The sequence below is a fragment of the Cetorhinus maximus genome, chromosome 25, assembly GCF_964194155.1.
Source record: "Cetorhinus maximus chromosome 25, sCetMax3.hap1.1, whole genome shotgun sequence".
Lineage (NCBI taxonomy): Eukaryota > Metazoa > Chordata > Chondrichthyes > Lamniformes > Cetorhinidae > Cetorhinus > Cetorhinus maximus.
In genome coordinates this window covers 7,252,306-7,268,368 of record NC_135903.1, presented here as the reverse complement: position 1 = coordinate 7,268,368, position 16,063 = coordinate 7,252,306, and the positions used below count along the sequence as shown (strand labels likewise).

The following is a 16,063-nucleotide window of genomic DNA, read 5'->3' as shown; positions in this document are numbered from 1 at the left end:
TATCGTCTTTATGTGCATTTAAGCTAAAGTAGGATACTGAAACACCGCCAAACACGCATTAACATTAGTCGTTTCCTTTCCTCACTTTTAGTATGTTACTGTATGAGGAGCTGCTGAATTTACAACCGTGGACATGAACCGAGTCCAGAGAGAGTGTTTTGTGTGTTTCCGGCAATGACTCCTACCTGCCGGATCTAAGCAGCGCCTAGCAGCCGAGCAATGCTGTAATTTTCAGTGTGGGTATGTGTCAGGGACATTCAGCAGTTCCTCACACACCAACATATTTAATCTGAGGAGCGACTTCATCCTCGACTGAGCTGGCGCCGCTGCTTGTGTTTGTGGTGCGAGCTGGAACTGCAGCTGTAGAGCAGAGCGGGATCAGCAATGCTGCCGAATCTCAGCAGCGCCGAACAGCAGAGCGATGCTGTAATGGGACTCTATTCCTAAGATCACAGCGGCTGTACCTACACCACATGGACTGCAGCGGAAGCACCACCACCTTCTGAAGAGCAATTAGGGATGGGCGATAAATGTTGGCCCAGGCAGCGAAGCCCACAAGCCGGGAATGAATACAAAAATGTTCACTTTGGATATGAGCCAGTGAACTTCAGGGAAACACCCACGCACTGTCTGCTTCTAAGTGACATCAAAATTTCATGATGAACCGGCAACTCGGACAGAACCGCCTGCTTCACATCCTGCCTCTTTCACTGATTCGCGCCAAACTGCATTTCAGAATGAAGCCACATCCTCTGGTATTCCGGTTGGCTGTTTATTCTGTTGTATTTTATTGGTCTGTTTCCTGGGTGTCAGTTGCCTGTATTTCTGGGGGGCGATTTCCAACCCTGCAACATGACTGAACTTCGCCACAGTAGAGGTTCCAGTTAACAGCGCAGCTTCAGGTCCCAGCACGAACACAACCACAGCACCAGCACAGGAGAAGTGGGAGATTCTCCTACAATCCATTTAACATGTTGCTGTGTGAGGAGCTGCTGAGTGTCGCCGACTCATATCCTCACTGAACATTACAGCATTGCTGGGCGGCCATGAACCGAGTCCAGAGAGAGGGTTTTGATCACATTGTTCAACATGGAATATAATATAGTCCTTTTGTGCTTTTATGCAAATAAACGATACTGAAACGCCCTTAATGCGCATTGGTGTTTGTCCCTATCTTTCCTCTCATTTAATATGTTGCTGTATGAGGAGCTGCTGTGGGACACGGGCGCATATCCACATTGAACATGCAGCATTGCTCGGCGCTGCAGAATTTACACCCGTGGCCATGAAGCGAGTCCAGAGAGAGTGTTCTGTGTGTTACAGGTAATGACTCCTGGCTGCCGGATCTAAGCAGCGCCGAGCAGCCGAGCAATGCTGCAATGGAACTCTATTCCTAACAGCACAGGGGCTGTACCTACACCACATCGACTGCAGCGGTTCGAGAGTGCAGCTCACCACCACCTTCTCAATGACAATCAGGGAGGGGCAATAAATGCTGGCCCAGGCAGCAAAGTCCACATCTGGTGAATGAATTTTAAAAATGTTCAGTTTGGACATGAGTCACTGCCCTTCAGTGATCTGTTGAAGGTCACTGACTCTTATCCTCACTGAACATTGCAGCATTGCTCGGCGGCTCGGTGCTGCTGAATTTGCCGCCGCGAGCATGAGCTGAGCCCAGACAGAGTGAAATATGTTTTCTGCGTTTCAGGTAATGGCTCCTGGCCAGTCAGCAGCGGAGAGGCGGGGGTCGGTCCAGTGAGAGAAACGCTGCTTGGAGTTCTTACCAAATCTTTAGTTCAGGGAAATGCCTCAATTTATTTGACCACATTTCTCGAATCCTCCTCAGCTGTTTATGTTCATTCGAGGCGATTTTGATTTTAAAATCGGCTGATTCAACTGCGTCAAAACTTTATCCAGTTGTCGGTTAAGCGGTGACAGCGGGCGGAGAGAAAACAAAGACACAACTTTCATTCATTACCTGTTCCCCTGAGAATCCCGTATTCATTGAAACTGAGAAATGTATTATTTATACGTCAGACGGATAAATGTATTGTCCAAATCAAAAATGAGTCAATATTTTCTAAATTTTAGGCATTGCCATGGAGACCACACGTGCCCAAGGAAAATACACCGGATGCTGGAAATCAGAAATAAGAACAGAAATCACAGGAAATACTCAGAATCTATGAAGACTAAAAACATTAATCTGTCAGGTCAATGATCTTTCATTCTGTTTATCGGCGGAGTATCTGCCCCGAGCCGCCGAGCAATGCTGCAAAGTTCAGTGTGGATATGAGTCAGTGACATTCAGCAGTTCCTCACACACCAACATATTTAATCTGAGGAGAGACTTCATCCTCTACTGAGCTGGCGCCGCTGCTTGTGTTTGTGGTGAGAGCTGGAACTGCAGCTGTAGAGCAGAGCGGGATCAGCAATGCTGCCGGATCTAAGCGGATTCCTGTCCTTGTTTGTAAACCTCTTGTGGACCATTGTGAGAAAGAAGGGAGATGGAAAGGCGGTTTCCTCCAGTCCAGCTCCTGTGATCGATGGAGGCAGAAATAGCAGCGTTAACATTAACATTCAGAATGTTATCATTAATATCCCTACAAATAATTAATGTGGTTAATAACCCAAATTATAACCAGACTCCAGAGTGACTCATTGTTTGTGCAGTCGGCGGATATGATCAATCATTTTATTTCAGTTCACCATTGGACAAATGCCGAGAAGTTCAAAATGCAAAACGAAACATTGCGGGAAGCTTCAATGTTAAAATGTTATAATTTGATCACATTGTTCAACATGGAATATAATGTAGTCTTGTTGTGCTGTTAAGAAAATTAACGATTCTGAAACACCTCAAAGGCACGTTAGTGTTTGTCCTTACCTTTCCTCACGGTTAATATGTTGCTGTATGAGGAGCTGCTGTGGGACACGGGCTCATATCCAAAGTGAACATTGCAGCATTGCTCGGCGCTGCTGAATTTACACCCGTGGCCATGAGCCGAGCCCAGAGACAATGTTTTCTGTGTTTTATGCAATGACTCTTGGCTAAAAATGGGAATCAATCAGGTCAATGATCTTTCATTCTGCTTAGCGCCCGAGTAAGAGCTCGGAGCCGCCAAGCAATGCTGCAATGTTCATTGTGGATGTGAGTCAGAGACATTTAGCAGTTCCTCACACACCAACATATTTAATCTGAGGAGCGACTTCATCCTCGACTGAGCTGGCGCCGCTGCTTGTGTTTGTGGTGAGAGCTGGAACTGCAGCTGTAGAGCAGAGCGGGATCAGCAATGCTGCCGGATCTAAGGTGACCCGAACAGCCGAGCGATGCTGCAATGGAACTCTATTCCTAAGATCACAGCGGCTGTACCTACACCACATGGACTGCAGCGGAAGCACCACCACCTTCTGAAGGGCAATTAGGGATGGGCGATAAATGTTCGCCCAGGCAGCGAAGCCCACAAGCCGGGAATGAATACAAAAATGTTCACTTTGGATATGAGCCAGTGAACTTCAGGGAAACACCCACGCACTGTCTGCTTCTAAATTTCATCAAACATTAATGATGAACCAGCAAATTCGGACAGAACCGCCTGCTTCACGTCTTCCCTTTTTCACTGATTCGCGCCAAACTGCATTTCGGAATGATGCCACATCCTCCGGTATTCCGGTTGGCTGTTTATTCTGTTGTATTTTATTGGTCTGTTTCCTGGGTGTCCGTTCTCTGTATTTCTGGGTGGCGATTTCCAACCCTGCAACACGACTCAACTTCGCTACAGTAGCGGTTCCAGTTAACAGCGCAACTTCAGGTCCCAGCACGAACACAACCACAGCACCAGCACAGGAGAAGTGGGAGATTCTCCTTTAATCCATTTAACATGTTGCTGTGTGAGGGGCTGCTGAGTGTCGCCGACTCATATCCTCACTGAACATTACAGCATTGCTGGGCGGCCATGAACAGAGTCCAGAGAGAGGGTTTTGATCACATTGTTCAACATGGAATATAATATAGTCCTTTTGTGCTTTTATGCAAATAAACGATACTGAAACGCCCTTAATGCGCGTTGATGTTTGTCCTTATCTTTCCTCACATTTAATATGTTGCTGTGTGAGGAGCTGTTGTGGGACACGGGCTCATATCCACAGTGAACATTGCAGCTTTGCTCGGCGCTGCTGAATTTACACCCGTGGCCATGAAGCGAGTCCAGAGAGAGTGTTCTGTGTGTTACAGGTAATGACTCCTGGCTGCCGGATCTAAGCAGCGCCGAGCAGCCGAGCAATGCTGCAATGGAACTCTATTCCTAACAGCACAGGGGCTGTACCTACACCACATCGACTGCAGCGGTTCGAGAGTGCAGCTCACCACCACCTTCTCAATGACAATCAGGGAGGGGCAATAAATGCTGGCCCAGGCAGCAAAGTCCACATCTGGTGAATGAATTTTAAAAATGTTCAGTTTGGACATGAGTCACTGCCCTTCAGTGATCTGTTGAAGGTCACTGACTCTTATCCTCACTGAACATTGCAGCATTGCTCGGCGGCTCGGCGCTGCTGAATTTGTAGCCCGCGAGCATGAGCTGAGCCCAGACAGAGTGAAATATGTTTTGTGTGTTTCAGGCAATGACTCCTGGCCAGTCAGCAGCGGAGAGGCGGGGGGTCGGTTCAGTGAGAGAAACGCTGCTTGGACTTCTTACCAAATCTTTAGTTCAGGGAAATGCCTCATTTTATTTAACCACATTTCTCGAATCCTCCTCAGCTGTTTATGTTCATGCGGGGCGATTTTGATTTTAAAATCGGCTGATTCAACTGCGTCAAAAGTTTATCCAGTTGTCGGTTAAGCGGTGTCAGCGGGCGGAGAGAAAACAAAGACACAACTTTCACTCATTACCTGTTCCCCTGAGAATCCCGCATTCACCGAAACTGAGAAATGTACTTTTTATACGTCAGACGGAAAAATGTATTGTCCAAATCAAAAATGAGTCAATATTTTCTAAATTTTAGACATTGCCATGGAGACCACACGTGCCCAAGAAAAATACACCGGATGCTGGAAATCAGAAATAAAAACAGAAAAAGCGGGAAATACTCAGAATCTATGAAGACTAAAAACACTAATCAGTCAGGTCAATGATCTTTCATTCTGTTTATCGGCCGAGTATCTGCCCCGAGCCGCCGAGCAATGCTGCAATGTTCAGTGTGGCTATGAGTCAGTGACATTCAGCAGTTCCTCACACACCAACATATTTAATCTGAGGAGCTTCATCCTCTACTGAGCTGGCGCCGCTGCTTGTGTTTGTGGTGAGAGCTGGAACTGCAGCTGTAGAGCAGAGCGGGATCAGCAATGCTGCCGGATCGAAGCGGATTCCTATCCTGGTTTGTAAACCTCTTGTGGACCATTGTGAGAAAGAAGGGAGCTGGAAAGGCGGTTTCCTCCAGTCCAGCTTCTGTGATCGATGGAGGCAGAAATAGCAGCGTTAAAATTAACATTCAGAATGTTATCATTAATATCCCTACAATTAAATAATGTGGTTAATAACCCAAATAATAACCAGACTCCAGAGTGAGTGAAGTTTGTGCAGTCGGCGGATATGATCAATCATTTTATTTCAGTTCACCATTGGACAAATGCCGAGAAGTTCAAAATGCAAAACGAAACATTGCGGGAAGCTTCAATGTTAAAATGTTATAATTTGATCACATTGTTCAACATGGAATATAATGTAGTCTTGTTGTGCTGTTAAGGAAATTAACGATTCTGAAACACCTCAAAGGCATAGTAGTGTTCGTCCTTACCTTTACTCACAGTTAACATGTTGCTGTATGAGGAGCTGCTGTGGGACACGGGCTCATATCGAAAGTGAACGTGGCAGCATTGCTCGGCGCTGCTGAATGTACACCCGTAGCAATGAACCGAGCCCAGAGACAATGTTTTCTGTGTTTTATGCAATGACTCTTGGCTAAAAATGGGAATCATTCAGGTCAATGATCTTTCATTCTGCTTAGCGCCCGAGTAAGAGCCCGGAGCCTCCGAGCAATGCTGCAATGTTCAGAGTAGATATGAGTCAGAGACATTCAGCAGTTCCTCACACACCAACATATTTAATCTGAGGAGCGACTTCATCCTCTACTGAGCTGGCGCCGCTGCTTGTGTTTGTGGTGAGAGCTGGAACTGCAGCTGTAGTGCAGAGCGGGATCAGCAATGCTGCCGGATCTAAGCGGATTCCTGTCCTGATTTGTAAACCTCTTGTGGACCATTGTGAGAAAGAAGGGAGATGGAAAGGCGGTTTCCCCCAGTCCAGCTCCTGTGATCGATGGAGACAGAAATAGCAGCGTTAACATTAACATTCAGAATGTTATCATTAATATCCCTACAATTAAATAATGTAGTTAAACACCCAAATCATAAACAGACTCCAGAGTCACTCATTGTTTGTGCAGTCGGTGGATATGATCAATCATTTTATTTCAGTTCACCATTGGCAAATGCCAAGAAGTTCAAAATGGAAACCGAAACATTGCGGGAAGCATCAATGTTAAAATGTTATAATTAGATCACATTGTTCAACATGGAATAAAATGTAGTCTTGTTGTGCTCTTGAAGAAATTAACCATTCTAAAACTCCTCAAATGCACATTAGTGTTTGTCCTTACCTTTCTTCACCTTTAATAAGTTGTTATATGAGCAGCTGCTGTTGGACACGTTCTCATATCGACAGTGAACATTGCAGCATTGCTCGGTGCTGCTGAATTTACACCGAGTGCAGACAGTGTTTTGTGCGTTCCAGGAAATGACCCTTGGCTAAAATTGGGAATCTGTTAGGTGAATGATCTTTCATTGTTCAGTGTGGATTTGAGTCAGAGACATTCAGCAGTTCCTCACACACCAACATATTTCATCTGAGGAGACACTTCATCCTCTACTGAGTTGGCGCCGCTTCTTGCACTTGTGGTGAGAGCGGGAACTGCAGCTGTAGAGCAGGGAGGCATCAGCTATGCTGCCGGTTCTTAGCAGGGCCGAGCAGCCGAGCGATGCTGCAATGGAACTCTATTCCTAACAGCACAGTGGATGTACCTGCACGAGAGAGACTGCAACGGTTCAAGAAGTCAGCTCACCACCACCTTCTCAGGGGCAATTAGGGATGGGCAATAAATGCTGGCCCAGGCAGAGAAACCCACATCCGGTGAATGAATAAAAAAATGTTCACTTTGGATATGAGTCAGTGAACTTCAGGGAAACACCCACGCACTGTCTGCTTCTAAGTGTCATCAAACTTTCATGATGAACTGGCAAACTCGGACAGAACCGCCTGGTTCACATCCTGCCTCTTTGGATGATTCGCGACAATCAACATTTCAGAATGAAGCCACATTCTCCGTATTCCGGCGGGCTGTTTATTCTGTTGTATTTTCTTGGACTGACTAAATAATTACTAAATTTTAGACAGCGCCATGGAGACCAAACGCGCCCCAGAAAAATACACCGGATGCTGGAAATCTGAAATAAAAACAGTAAAAGCAGGAAATAAGCAGCATCTATGAAGACAAAATATTGGAATCAGTCAGGTCAATGATGTTTCATTCTGTTTATCGGCGGAGTATCTGCCCCGAGCCGCCGAGCAATGCTGCAATGTTCAGTGTGGATATGAGTCAGTGACATTCAGCAGTTCCTCACACACCAACATATTTAATCTGAGGAGCGACTTCATCCTCTACTGAGCTGGCGCCGCTGCTTGTGTTTGTGGTGAGAGCTGGAACTGCAGCTGTAGAGCAGAGCGGGATCAGCAATGCTGCCGGATCGAAGCGGATTCCTGTCCTGGTTTGTAAACCTCTTGTGGACCATTGTGAGAAAGAAGGGAGATGGAAAGGCGGTTTCCTCCAGTCCAGCTCCTGTGATCGATGGAGGCAGAAATAGCAGCGTTAACATTAACATTCAGAATGTTATCATTAATATCCCTACAATTAAATAATGTGGTTAATAACCCAAATTATAACCAGACTCCAGAGTGACTCATTGTTTGTGCTGTCGGCGGATATGATCAATCATTTTATTTCAATTCACCGTTTTACAAATGCCGAGAAGTTCAAAAATGCAAAACGAAACATTGCGGGAAGCATCAATGTTAAAATGTTTTAATTTGATCACATTGTTCAACATGGAATATAATGTAATGTTTTTGTGCTTTTTAGAAAAATAAACGATTATGATCCACCCCAAATGCACATTAGTGTTTCTCCTTTGCTTTCCTCACAGTTAATATGTTGCTGTATGAGGAGCTGCTGTGGGACACGGGCTCATATCCACAGTGAACATTGCTGCATTGCTCGGCGCTGCTGAATTTACACCCGTGGCAATGAACCGAGCGCAGACAGAGAGTTTTGTGTGTTTCAGGCAATGACTCCTGGCTGCCGGATGGAAGTAGCGCCGAGCAGCCGAGCAATGCTGTAATGGAACTCTATTCCTAACAGCACAGGGGCTGTACCTACACCACATGGATGGAAGAGGTTCAAGAAGGCAGCTCACCACCACCTTCTGAAAGGCAACTAGGGATGGGCAATAAATGCCGGCCCAGCCTGAGTAGCCCAAATACAATAAATGAATGAAAAATAATGTTCACATGAGTCAGTAAGCTTCAGGGAAACAACCTCACACTGTCTGCTTCTAAATGTCAACAAAATTTACTGATAAACCAGCAAACTCGTACAGAACTGCCTGCTTCACATCCTGCCTCTTTCACTGCTTCGCGACAAACTGCATTTCAGAATGAAGCCACATCCTCCTGTATTCCGGTGGGCTGTTTATTCTGTTCTATTTTCTTGGGCTGACTAAATAATTTCTAAATTTTAGACAGCACCATGGAGACCAAACGCGGATGCTGGAAATCTGAAATAAAAACAGTAAAAGCAGGAAATACGCAACATCTATGCAGAAAAAAATTGGAATCAGTCAGGTCAATGATCTTTCATTCTGTTTATCGGCCGAGTATCTGCCCCGAGCCGCAGAAAAATGCTGCAATGTTCAGTGTGGATATGAGTCAGTGACATTCAGCAGTTCCTCACACACCAACATATTTAATCTGAGGAGCGACTTCATCCTCTACTGAGCTGGCGCCGCTGCTTGTGTTTGTGGTGAGAGCTGGAACTGCAGCTGTAGAGCAGAGCGGGATCAGCAATGCTGCCGGATCTAAGCGGATTCCTGTCCTGGTTTGTAAACCTCTTGTGGACCATTGTGAGAAAGAAGGGAGATGGAAAGGCGGTTTCCTCCAGTCCAGCTCCTGTGATCGATGGAGGCAGAAATAGCAGCGTTAACATTAACATTCAAAATGTTATCATTAATATCCCTACAATTAAATAATGTGGTTAATAACCCAAATTATAACCAGACTCCAGAGTGACTCATTGTTTGTGCAGTCGGCGGATATGATCAATCATTTTATTTCAGTTCACCATTGGTAAATGCCATTAAGTTCGAAATGCAAACATCAACATCAACAAAACGGGAAGCATCAATGTTAAAATGTGATAATTTGATCACATTGTTCAACAAGGAGTATAATGTAGTCTGGTTGAGCTTTTAAGAAAAATAAACGATTCTGAACCCCAAATGCTCATTAGTGTTTCTCCTTACCTTTCCTCACAGTTAATATGTTGCTGTATGAGGGGCTGTTGTGGGACACGGGCTCATATCCCCAGTGAACATTGCAGCATTGATCGGCGCTGCTGAATTTACACCCGTGGCAATGAACCGAGCGCAGACAGAGAGTTTCGTGTGTTTCAGGCAATGACTCCTGGCTGCCGGATCTAAGCAGCGCCGAACAGCCGTGCAATGCTGTAATGGAACTCTATTCCTAACTGCACAGGGGCTGTACCTACACCACATGGACTGCAGCGGTTCAAGAAGGCAGCTCACCACCACCTTCTCAAAGGCAACTAGGGATGGGTAATAAATGCTGGCCCAGGCAGCGAAGCCCAAATCCTGTGAATGAACAAAAAATGTTCACTTTGGATATGAGCCAGTGAACTTCAGGGAAACACCCACGCACTGTCTGCTTCTAAATGTCATCAAACTTTCCTGATGAACCGGCAAGCTCGGACAGAACCGTCTGCTTCACATCTTGCCTCTTTCACTGATTCCCGCCAAACTGCATTTCAGAATGAAGTCACATCCTTTTCGCATCTGGCGGGCTCTTTTTTCTGTTGCATGTGATTCGCTGGTTTCCGTGACGTTGACACCTATACACCAATCAGCAGCAATCACCTGTATGCCGATCTCTGATTGGTGAATCTCTCTATATATTTTGCGCACTCTCTGAGCTGGGACTGCAGTGTGCAAAGCGCTGTCATTGGAATTATTGTCCAAATTTTAATCCAAGCTGCACTCCCGAGCCGCTGGACGATGCTGCGATATTTGACCAGGTTTCTGGATGTAACTTGGTTGATTGAGATAGTCAGGCGGGCTCTGGGAGAAAGCGCCGCGGGCTGCCGAGGAATTGTCCCGGCCCCGCGCCATTCCCACATCCAGGGAGATTGCAAAGTGGGTTTCTCCTGTACAGATGTGAATGTGGACATAAAATCTGATGGAGACGTCACTGTTAACTTCCAGCAAAATATTTCCTTCTTACGTTGCCAATGCTCCGTTCAGTGACTGCACTTGGGGTTACATTACGCTTGGAGAGATCATATATTCCATTCATACAATACCATTGATATCAATATTTGAAAGATTTCACGAAGAACAAGTGCACAAGAAGAAGAATCTCCATTAGTTAAGACATGAAGAAAACCGCAAAATCATATTGGGATAATTCGGATCAAACAGTGAAGCGCTGACAGGGAACTCTATTCAGCGGCTGTACCTACACCACATGGACAGCAGCGGTTTAAGAAGGCAGCTCACCAACACCTTCTCATGGGCGACCAGGAATGGGCAATAAATGCTGGCCAAGCCAGCGAAGCCCACATCCGATGAACGAATAAAAACATGTTCATATGAGTCAGTGAGATTCAGGGAAACACCCTCACACTCTCTGCTTCTAAATGTCATCAAAATCTCCTGATGAACCGGCAAACTCGCACAGAACCGCCCGGTTCACATTCTGTCTCTTTCACTGATTTGCGCCAAACTTTATTTCAGAATGAAAGCATATCCTCTTGTATTCCGGCGGGCTGTTTATTCTGTTGTATTTTATGGGTCCGTTTCCTGGGTGTCAGTTCTCTGTATTTCTGGGTGGGGATTTCTAACCCTGCAACATGACTCAACTTCGCTACAGCAGCGGTTCCAGGTCCCAGCACTAACACAACCACAGCACAGGAGAAGTGGGAAACTCCTTTAATCCCATTTCATATGTTGCTGTGTGAGGAGCCAAATTATCGTTAATATCGTTAATAACCCAAATTATGCTTCACCACTGAGATTTATCGGTTTAGGCAAGGCAGCCGACACGAAAAGTAGTAGTGTCTGAGCAACAATTCTCTAAGTACTCGTGTGGTTATTATGGTTTTATGTCATGTGTAATATGCATTTAAGAATGATTTTATAATGGAAGTTCACATGGTCTAATGTAACCAATAGAGGAGTAGCGCATGCCTCCTTCTGTCCTCAGTAGAATGGAGAAGGCTTGAGTTGAAAGCACACGAGTGTAGCTGCTGAAAACCTTTGTAAATGAACAATATTGTGTTCTACCTTAAAAGTGTCTGCTGATCCACTCTCTCTATCAGACCAACTCAGTCATCCCACAAGAAATGTGCAACCGGGATCCATATGTCCCATCAAACTAGTGACTAGGATGTCACAAACTGGTTATGAGGGAAAAGCAAGGATAAAATGAAGATACAATAAACTGGCTTTGAGAATAAAACAAATTAACAAAAGAAATAAAGAGAAACAAAATTGGTCTGTACCTCGCACGGTAATTGTAAGTAGAATTTCTGTCCCATTTGTTGAAACAATCCCCTCAGAGAATGCTGCAATTTGGAGGAATTGATCCTTTCATTCCAGCCACAGATGATTGGTCTCATTATATTGAATGCCTCGCATTCTTTTTCCAAGTGAGCAACATTATGGGGGAAGAGAACAGGTGAGCAATCCTCCTATCTACATGTGGGAGTAAAGCCTCCGTCTTGATTAGAACTTTCATGGCACCCAGCGTCCCAGATTCAAAAAGTTTTGATGAATTGGTGGACCTCTGAAAGGTCACTACCAGCCAAAGCCCTCAGTAATTATGCAACGGTTCAAATTTAACTCGAGATATAGAGCCCCCAGGGAGACAGTTGCTTGTGGCAAATTTGAAACAGGAGATTAAGTTAGAATGGGCTGAAATTTTCGAACTGAGAGCAAGTGGGTTACCAGAGCTACTATGAAAATATGCCTCAGTCTTCAAGGACGAATTGGAAAGATCCAGGGGCTGCAAGCAAAAATTCATGTGGATCCAGAGGCAAACCTCAATTCATGAAGCAAGACCAGTGCCTTATGCACCGCGGGAAAAGGTCAACACCAAACTGGACAGATTAGAGATACTGGGCATTCTACACCCCTGTGTTGCATAAAACGTTTCTGCAGTAGAAATTGAAGGACAATGCACCAGGTACTCATCAGGAAATAATTTCCAGGGCAAGCATTCTTTTTTTATCCTGTCACGGGAGGTGGGCTTCGCTGTAGATATATACACACTGATGCCACTGCCCTTTGGTGGCACACAGACTGAATATTGGAGCTGGTGAGTGGCTTGCCAATCAAGCATGGTGCTTCGTCCAGGGTGAAATGTAACACACTGAGCTGGCTGCGATAACCCTGCTCCAGGCTGAAAATCACCATAAAGGACAAGAGGGCCATGACCTGCATTGCCATTTGTTCGTCTGCTAGGGAAATGCATACCTAAATTCCACATTCGTCAATCAGTGCTGACTTTATGCAGGGGCACCTGTGTTTGAACGAGGAACCTCGTAACTTACAGCCAAATACTCTACCACTGAGCTATACAACATCAGTGAAATAATGAACACCAAAAAGACCTCGAGAGAGAATTGGCTGAGTCGATATCAGGAAATAATTTACAGGGCAAACACTGATAAGTGAGGGGCTGGGGAGAATTGGACCACCCTACTCCAGAGAGAAAACCAACATCATGTTCTGGAGAGCCATGATCTGCGTGACATTATTTGATCGCTACTGATCGCTAGAGGAATAGGTGCGCAAATAGGGAATTTTAATTTCATAAACTGGTACCTAAATTTGAATCAAGGAGCTGCGAATCTGCAATGAAATGCTCCACTGCTGATCTACAAACTGGAAGAGATTCAATGCTACATTTCAGGAAGGGATTGGAAATAGACAGATGGGGAAAGCACATTGCCGAGCAACGGAGCCAGAGAAATTGGATTATGGTCACCAGCTAATTGATTCTATTGTTGTTGAATAGATGAATGCATATGATTAGACCTAGAGGCTAGTTTTGTAAGGGGTAAGTTGATATCAAGCAGAAACCTGTTAACTTGCAGTCAAATGCTCTCTCGTTGAGCTACACCCAGGGACGCAAGCCCTGGCTGCTAAAAAGATTCAGTAATAAGTTCAAGAGAGACATGGATACGCACTGAAAGGGGAATGTTTTGCAGGGCAAAGAGGATAAAAAAATCAAAGGTGTGATATGAATTGGTTCGCTCTGCAGAAGGGAGTAGAATGGATTGGATCACTTTCGTCTGCGTGATATTCCTTGCTGGTTGCCATGCACCTTGGGCAGAAAACAAAGCATGCAGCTTAACACTAAAGGCAACTTTACAAAGGGGCACCTGGATTTGAACCAGGGACCTCTTGATCTGCAGTCAAATGCTCTACCACTGAGCTATACCCCCTTACTGAAGCCAAGAGCCAAAGAGATGCTTTTGTAGAGAGAGACGCAAGCCCTGGCCGCTGAAAACATTCAGTAATAAGTTCAAGAGAGACATGGAAACGCAGTGAAAGGGGAATGTTTTGCAGGGCAAAGAGGATAAAAAAAATCGAAGTTATGAGGTGAATTGGTTAGCTCTGCACAGGAGCCAACATGGAGCAGAATGGATTGGATCACTTTAACCTGTGTGGTATTCCTTGCTGGTTGCTGTATTCCTTGGGCGGAAAACAAAATACATCACATGCTCTTACATTGATTTGATGAGGGGGCATCTGGATTTGAACCAGGGACCTCTTGATCTGCAGTCAAATGCTCTACCACTGAGCTATACCCCCTCTGGTATAACTGGTGAGCCTAAACGTTTCTGTAGTAGATTTTGAGGGACAATACGTTTAGTACTCATCAGGAAATCATTTACAGGGCAAGGACTAATTTGTATATTCTTTCACAGGAAGTGTGTGTTGCTGGCTAGAATAGTGTTTTCATTGCCCATCACTAATTACCGTTCAGGAGGCGGTGCTGAGCAGCCTTCTTCAATCGCTGCATGTCCACGTGGTGCAGGTGCATCCACAAGACTGTTTAAGAGGGAGTTCGTGGATTTTGACTCAACGACAAAGAACAGTGAAACCATTCCAACTCAGGATGGAGTGTGGCTTGGAGGGAAATTTGCAGCTGGTGGTGCTCCCATGCATCTGCTGCCCTTGCCCTTCTAAGTGGTAGAGGCCACATGTTTGGAAAGTGCTGTACGAGGAGCCTTGCTGAGTTGCTACAATGCATTTTGTATATGGTACACACTGCTGCCACTGTGCATCAGTGGTGCAGCAACTGCATGTAAGAGGTGCTGGGCAGGGTGTGAATTAAGCATGCTGCTTTGTCCTGGATGAAAAGTAAGGGATTTGGTTGGATTAGATAGCCCTGCTTGAGGGTGAAAACCACCATAATGGACCAGAGAGCCATGATCTGCATGGTATTCGTTGATCATCAGGCAGAGAAACACATACACAAATTGGACATTCTCCAATCAATAGTCATTTTATGGCAGGATACCTAGTTTTGAACCACTGAAGTTTTAATTTGCAGTCAAATGCTCTGCCACTGAGGTATACCCCCTCAGCAAAATGACAGAAGCCAAAACAGTTCTGTAGACTTCGATAGAGAATTGTCTAAATACTCATAGGGAAATGGTTCACAGGGCAAGGACTGAAAAGTGAGGGACAGATCGGGTAGCACATTTCAGAGCAAAGGAGGAAGAATCAAGAGACTGATGGAATCTGGTTACCTCTGCCCGGAAACTGAAGGAATTGGATCTTCATCACCTGTTATTGCTTCTCTGGTTGCTGGAGAGATGAATACTTATGCATTTCACCTGTATTTTGATTTTACAACAGGGCATGTGGAATTAAAGCAGTGACCGCTTGCTCTGTAATCAAATGCTCTCCCACTGAGCTACACCCACTGACACAAACTGTGGGCACTGAAAAGATTATGTAAAGAGTTCAAGAGAGACATGGATATATGTTGAAAAGGGAATGTTTTGCAGGGTAGGAAGATAAAAAAATCAAAGGTATGAGATGAATTGGTTAGTTCTGCACAGGAGCCAAAAGGGAGCAGAATGGATTGGGTCACTTTCACCTGTGTGGCATTCCTTGCTGGTTGCTATGCTCCTTGGGCAGAACAAAGCATGCAACTTACACTAAGGAGAACTCTATGAGGAAGCACTTGGATTTGAAATAAGAACAGCTTAATCTGCAATCAAGTGTTCGACCAACAAGCTATACCCCTTCACTCAACAGCAGTTCAAAAAATTCTAGGGTAGACTTTGAGAGACAATTCAATAGGTGATTATCAGGAAATCATTTACAGGGCAAGAACTAGTTTGTATTCTTTCATGTGAAGGGGGAATCGCAGGCTGGACCAGCATTTTGATTGCCCATCCCTAATTGCCCTTGAGAAGGTTGTGCTGAGCTTCCTTCTTGAATCTCTGCAGTGCATGTGGTGTAGGTACATCCACAGGACTGTTTCAGAGGGAGTTCATGGGTTTTTAGCCAGCAACAGTGAAGAAACAGTGAGATCGTCCCATGTCAGGATGAAGTGTGGCATGGAGGGAGACTTGTTGTGGTGCTCCCATGCATCTGCTGCTGTTGTGCTTCTAAGTGGTGGAAGTCATGGGTTTCGAAGGT

At 45.1% G+C, this 16,063-nt stretch overlaps 2 non-coding genes across 2 annotated transcripts; both read right to left on the bottom strand.

Moving 5' to 3' along the window:
- Nucleotides 1–13,776: 13,776 nt before the first annotated feature.
- On the bottom strand, nt 13,777–13,848 carry trnac-gca (transfer RNA cysteine (anticodon GCA)). The gene has a single exon. It is a non-coding gene; the product is annotated as a tRNA-Cys (tRNA).
- A 298-nt stretch (nt 13,849–14,146) lies between these two features.
- trnac-gca (transfer RNA cysteine (anticodon GCA)) lies at nt 14,147–14,218 on the bottom strand. The gene has a single exon. It is a non-coding gene; the product is annotated as a tRNA-Cys (tRNA).
- Between the last annotated feature and the right edge of the window lie 1,845 nt (nt 14,219–16,063).